A 6,697-nucleotide genomic window follows, 5' to 3' on the forward strand; every position below is an offset into this window, starting at 1 on the left:
GACCCTTATTGTGGCACCTCGGTATTTGCATTTTTTTTTCCTAGCTGCTTGTAATATTTTTTCCTTAGTCTGATAATTCTGAAGTTTGGCCACAATGTTCCATGGAGTTTGTTTTTTTTTTTTTTTTAGGTTCTTTTTCAGAAGGTGTTCGATGAATTCTTTCAATGCTTATTTTACCTTCTGGTTCTATTACCTCTGGGCAGTTCTCTTTGATAATTTCCTGTAAAATAGAAATTAGGCTCTTTTTTTCATCATAATTTTTGGGAAGTCCAATAATCCTCAGATTATCTCTCCTGGAAAATAGATCTAGTCAATTTTCCAAGTAAATATTTGACGTTTTTCTCCAGCTTTTCATTTTTTTGGTTTTGCTTGACTGATTTTTGGTGTTTTAATGAATAATTCATTTCTATTTGTTCAGTTCTGATTTTTAATGAATTATTTACTTTATTAGCTTTTTTTTAAACTTCTTTTTGTATATGTCCAATTGAGTTTTTAAATAAGTTGTTTTTCTCTATGGAATTTTTTTTCCATTTCACTATTTTTTTTTTAAGTGATTTATTTTCTTTTTCCATTTGACAAATCCTACTTTCTTGGGAATTCTTTATCTTTTCCAATTCACAAATCCTACTTTCCAGGGATTTTTTAACCTTTTCCAACTTACAAATTCTGTTTCCCTGCACTTTCTGTGAATTCTTTATCTTTTCCATTTCAAATTTCAGGATGTTTTTACTCTCTTGCATAGCTTCTCTTTCCTTTCCTTATTTTTCTTCCTCATTTGAGGATTTTAATAGTCTCTTCTAGGAGAGAGTTATGTGATGGGGGCCAGGTAATATTCCACTTCAGGGTATTATCTGGAGACTGTCTGCTGTTAGTCTCCTCAGGGTTACAAACCTGCTCTCTTTCTGTATAGAAGCTATTAATCATCCTTTTAATTTTTTTACTCATTTTTAAAAACCTATAGGGCCTGCCTTCAGGGTAAGGAGATTACCAGTTTCCTCTGCAGAACAGGGATACGCATATGGACGGCAGCTGTCTTGTGAATGGGTTGCAAAGGTACGAGGGTGCTCTGGAAGAGAGAGTCCCCCCCCCCACTGCAAATGATTCAGAACTGGTTAGCAGGGGCTGGGCTGTAGAAGTGCCCAGTGAAGAACCCCTGCTGTGTGGCTTAGTGACTGCCCCTGAGACCAGAGGCTGAACAGTGAAAGTGTCACAACCCCAGGCCAAAGCCCACAGTGGGGCTTTGGATATTAGCAGCTGACCAGTGAATAGTTCCCTTCCCTCCCTCTCTCCTTCCCGTCTGTGCACAGACTGGAAGTGTCTCTCTCCCAGGAAACACAATTGCTGCTGTGGAAGTTTGGCTGTTGTAGAAGTTCCACTGCCTCAGGCCAAGCCCCCCACTTTGCAGATTAGAGGCTGCCTAGGACTGTGTCCTCCTGCATTGCAGGTTCTTAACTGCCCCAAGGAAAATCCCTGGACAGCAGAATGGGGCTGCACAGCTGTGCTGTGATCTGTGCTGAGTCACTTCCGGTTTGGGGTAGATATAGGCAGACTAAAGTTTCTGGTTTTTTTTTTAAAGTGGCTTTGATTTCTCTGATGATCTGCTGTTTTGCAAGCAGATAGAGCTCTCAGCCTATGCCAGGGTCATCTGTCTCTGTAGCTTTTCTAACCCCAGAGGCCTCCCCAGCCCAATCTGCACACAATATGCCAGCCTAGTTCTATCACTGTCCATGCCAGTCTTTTCCCGCCCCTCAGGACCTTTTCCAATGAAATTCCAGATTCTCTTCAGCTGGTAAGTTGTTGTACTTTTAATCTTCATGGGTTTTACCAGTCAAGCATTTTTGAGGCTGAATTAAATAGTTGGTAGTGAGGGCAAGAGAGAGCTTAGAAAGTGGCGTGTGGCTTCTCTGCCATCTTGGCTCCACCCCCAACTGTATTTCTAGAATAAAATAAAAAACCCTTTGTTTAGCCCTTGAAGTCTTCCATAAACTACCTCCTTACTACCTTGTTGATCTTCTTATATTTTTTTATCTCCTCCATATACTCAGTGATCCAAGACACCATTCTCCTAGTTGTTTTTCAAACAAGACACTCCATCCCCCAACTCATTTTCACTGGCTGGTTCTCATGTCTGAAATTAAGTCTCAAAAGGTCCACTTTCTGTAAGAAGCCTTTTTTAGATTCCCTTAGTACATTCTATCTGTTGATTATCTCCAATGACTGTAATACTCTATATATTTTCTTTGTACCAAATTGCATATTGTTTCCTTCATTATAAAAGTTTCTTGAAATGAAATTTTGTCTTTTTTGTCAAATCTTTTACCTTTTTTTTGTGTGTGTGTCTCCAGGGCTTAGGGGATGGCCTGAAAGACAGTGTCAAATTTTTTTTACCTTTTTTTTTATTTTTTATATGTCTCCAGGGCTTAGTGAAGTGGTTCATAAATGTTATTTGACTGACAGACAATGTGGAATGGTTTCAAGTTAGGTCCAGTTGAATGATAATAAACTTTTAAGGTACAGCTTAGAAAATTCAGAAAAGGTCATCAACAAAAGGTTGAATGAATTTTTCAGTCACAGAAATTAACAAAAACTGTCTCCTGAGGAACAAGTTACTCAAATCTGCCTTGTTGGAGGGAGTACCAATCCCAGATGAAATTAGATCTCTCACTATTATCACCTCTAAAACAAATTATGCTCCCCGAGGATGACATTAAGTACTCATGAACTGATATTGTGGGTGAGAGGCCAAGTATGATTGATATTAAAAAGTAGATTCCATATACATAAACATATCTGTGCTTAACTGTAATCTGCTTGCAGGAGGTGGGGGAGGGAAGTAGGAAAGGGAAAAATAAAGTAAAAAGTTTATTGTAAAGAACAAAAGAAAATCCACAGCAAGCAAAGAAAAGATGGCCAATTATGAATACAATGTCTTCCATTATTATATATAATTTTTTGAAATGGAAATTTGTTAACATTTTTAAAAATTCTCTCTGATGTTCTGCTGGGCACAAAACAATGCTTTTTTCCCTTTTTCTATTTTGTTTTTTTCTTATTTTGCATATAAATTTTAAGTAAATAAATACATTTTTTAAAAAGTTGATTCCATCACAGTTGAGAGTAACTCACTGCTAAGATCTACTACTTCACTTTGTATGAATGATAACGGCAGGACTTCAGTAGAAATTCTGGATAGATAGGTAAAAGTTTGTGAGTATTTAAAAGCATACTATGGTAAGAAAAAAATCCAGTTTCTTTTCTTTTTTTTAACTTTTTTCTCCTGCATTTTTTTTGCTCTACTCACATGTTCATTCTTTATAACCCAAATGTCAAACTTTTAGCACCCAGATTTTTCCTTCTCTTAAAGCAAATATGATTCTCAATTGTGATGCTTTTCCTTTTAGCAAAAGTAGGGGAAGAAGGACAAAGAAGAGAACCAATATATTCATATCATTTTAGCCCTAAAACTAAAACAGCATGTGAAATATCTGGAGATGAAACTCTAGGAAGAAATAGAGGTATAATAAAGACTAAAAAGAACACTGGTATTAGAAATCTGAATTTAATGTTTTGAGGCCTAAGCTTGAATCCCAGATCTGACATTTACTGTATGACTTTGAGTAAACCACTACACTTTTCTGAGCCTCAGTTTTTCCTTCTGCAAGATTACAATTGGACTAGATCATGGGTTCTTAACTTTTTTATGGGGGTATATCATAGATCCCTTTGGAAGTCTGGTAAAATCTATAGATGTTTTCTTATAATACTCTTTTTTCCTCCTGAGGCAATTGGGGTTAAATGACTTGCCCAGGAAGTCACCCAGTCACACAGCTAGGAAGTATTAAATTCTGAGGGTGAATTTGAATTCAGGTCCTCCTGACTTCAGGGCTGATACTCTATTCACTGCTCTATACACTGTATAATTAAATTTTTAATTTTTTTAAAATTAATGACAGAAGAAACTGCTAAGTTTCAGTTAAGGATTAGTAAAAAACAAGTAACTATTTTCCCATCCAAGTTCATAGCCCCCATAAAGATCTGTGGATCTTCTGTGGATAAACACTAAGATCCCTTCTTGTTCTAGGGTTATGATTCCATCATTCTATAAGTTTAACAAATACTGAAATAAATTAATAAAATCCTAATTTGGTAAGGCATCTATTTTACCTATATTCAGTCATCTAGATGGAATATTAATCAAAAAGTTGGCAGCTGTCAAGAAGGAAGTCTCTAAATTAGATATCTTGAGCATCAATTGCTAATGAAAAATAAATGGTTGAGAAAGAACGGAGAGAGGTAATAATTAAAAAGAGAATAATAGGGTACCTTGGCTTTGGGGTGTCCTTTGAATTAGAATGATAATATACTAAAGCTGTCTAGATAGAAGTTGTGAGCAGAAATAAAAGAGTCATAGACCTGAACTGAGAACCTTGAATGTTTAATGAGCACAGTTAGTGAAGCAATAATACCCTGTGATTAATTGAATCAAAAGTATCATTTAAATCAAGTAGGATCAGAGTGGACAAAAGGCCATTTAATTTAGCTACTTAAAGGTCATTTAAAACCCTTAATAGTGCAATGTCAGTGGGATGCCTATTCTAAATCCAGGCAGATAAAGGTCCATTAAGTTCCAGGAATTAAGATCTAAGCCAAACCAAGAAGATTAAGGTTCTTGGACACAGGAAAAGAAAAATAGACAATTCACAATAATGTGAAATTCTGTAGAGGTTTTTTTTTTTAATGCTCTCAATTAAGTTTTTCAAAAGGTTATATGAAAAAAAGATATTAATGAGGAAAAGAAGCAGATGCTCCAGGATCTGGAGTCAGAGGATCTGAGGTCGAATCTTGATTGATATTTACAACCTATGAAGTTATGTTACTCCTTTGGACATTTTTCCTCCTTTGTAAAATGAAAAGACTGGTCTAAATGACCTCTCAAATGTCTTACAGTTCTAAAGCCTATAATCCTATGGTTTATGATATTTTCTCTGTGCTTAATAGAGACATTAAAATTATAATCACCTAATTATATATGTATATGCTTTATATGTCTATTATATGTAACAATTATAATTGTTTATATATGTGTATGTATTATCTTTGTGCAATAAAATATTAGCCTGTTCATGTTAAATGGTAATCGGTGTTTTTACAATCTGAGAAAACACTCCTGGGGTTAAATGTGAGGAATGTATAACTAAGTAAAAGGTGCTTTGGGGTCCCTTCTGAAGACTCCTAGACTGGTGGTCTAGAGAGGCTGGATGATTTGTTAGTCATTGTTAATACTTCTATCAGTGCTCTTGCTTCTGAATTATGGGGGTTCACATAGGGTAGACACTGAGGTTCTGATGACTATTTTTAGCCTAAGCACAGGTAGTAAGAAGTGGTTGGAGTTGGGGTCATAAATGTTTCTTCCTTATCTCTCAGGCCAGGGATGGCTTTATAGCTTGTAAAAGTTGCTGCTGCTGCTGCTGACAACTGCCCATCTTGTGAGTAGATATTATAGTTTTATCATCTCTACTTTAGACATGAAGTTCTAATGTTTGGAAAAGTTAACTGATTTGTCCAAGATCATATAACTAGTGACAGAACTAGAATTTTGACCCATATCTTTTGAGTCAGTCTAATGTTTAGCTATTGTATGGAAAGGAAGAACTCTTGCCCCCAAATGTGCCCCCTTATCTCCCGATCCCTTTTGCAAGATTAAAGTTGCAATGGAAGGGGAGGGAGGCTAGAAGTGGGAAAAGAGGGGAGTGTTAGCATTCATTCTAATATTAGAGTGAATGCATTTGATCAAATTATTTTCTTCCTAGAGAAGACTGGAAAGTTCATCTTGAACAAAAAAGACAAAATTTTATCTTCAAATATTCTTAATGCTGTATAATTATGGACCAACCTCAAAGTCCCTTCTAGAACTGAGAACATTTTCTGAAATCTCAGCGATTGATTGGCTTAGGCTTTATTGGTTAAAGCCATCCCTTTGAATTGGAGCCTTAAAAGAGCTGAAAGAGCTACGTTTTTTACATAGAGATTGCTGAATTCAGACCAGAAAGTAGAGCCCTGAGAGTGGGTTGAGGGACCTCTGTTCAGCTCAGCAGTATCCCTATCAGGAACCACTGATGGCAACCATGGAGCACTAGAACATGTAACCTGTACCACATGACTAAATGATGGAAGTTCTTGGATTACAGATTTTTGTGGGAGATTCAAGGGTTCCTAGAACAAAAATTGAGCACTTGGTCTCTAAAATTGGAGAAGCAGTGTGGCAATGAGCCATAGTACTAACAAAGATCCGGACTTTGGCCTTTCTTACTAATTAGTTATTTAAATAGTACAGGTCAGATGGAAAAGGATTTGCTTATCCAGGGAAATGGAGTTTAACTAAAAAATTAACCCAAGTTATTCTATCTTGAACTTAAGAAATCATAGGTTCACTACAGTTTGCTGAGTAAAAACAATATAAAACAATATATATCTGCAAAAACTTCCTTATACCTCATATCCTGTTCTAAAAAATGTGAAGATATCTTGCAATTCCGGGACATTTTTTGTTATCTTGGCAGTCAAAATGTATTGCAATCACAAAAATAGTAGCCAATTAGAACAGACTAAGCATTTCTTTTAATGTCATGGTTTTTCCACATAAAGCAGCCTAATTTTAGAAAGATTAGCCTGATTGTATTCAGACAATTTCTGTGCA

This window comes from Sminthopsis crassicaudata, chromosome 5 (genome assembly GCF_048593235.1).
Source record: "Sminthopsis crassicaudata isolate SCR6 chromosome 5, ASM4859323v1, whole genome shotgun sequence".
Classification (NCBI taxonomy): domain Eukaryota; kingdom Metazoa; phylum Chordata; class Mammalia; order Dasyuromorphia; family Dasyuridae; genus Sminthopsis; species Sminthopsis crassicaudata.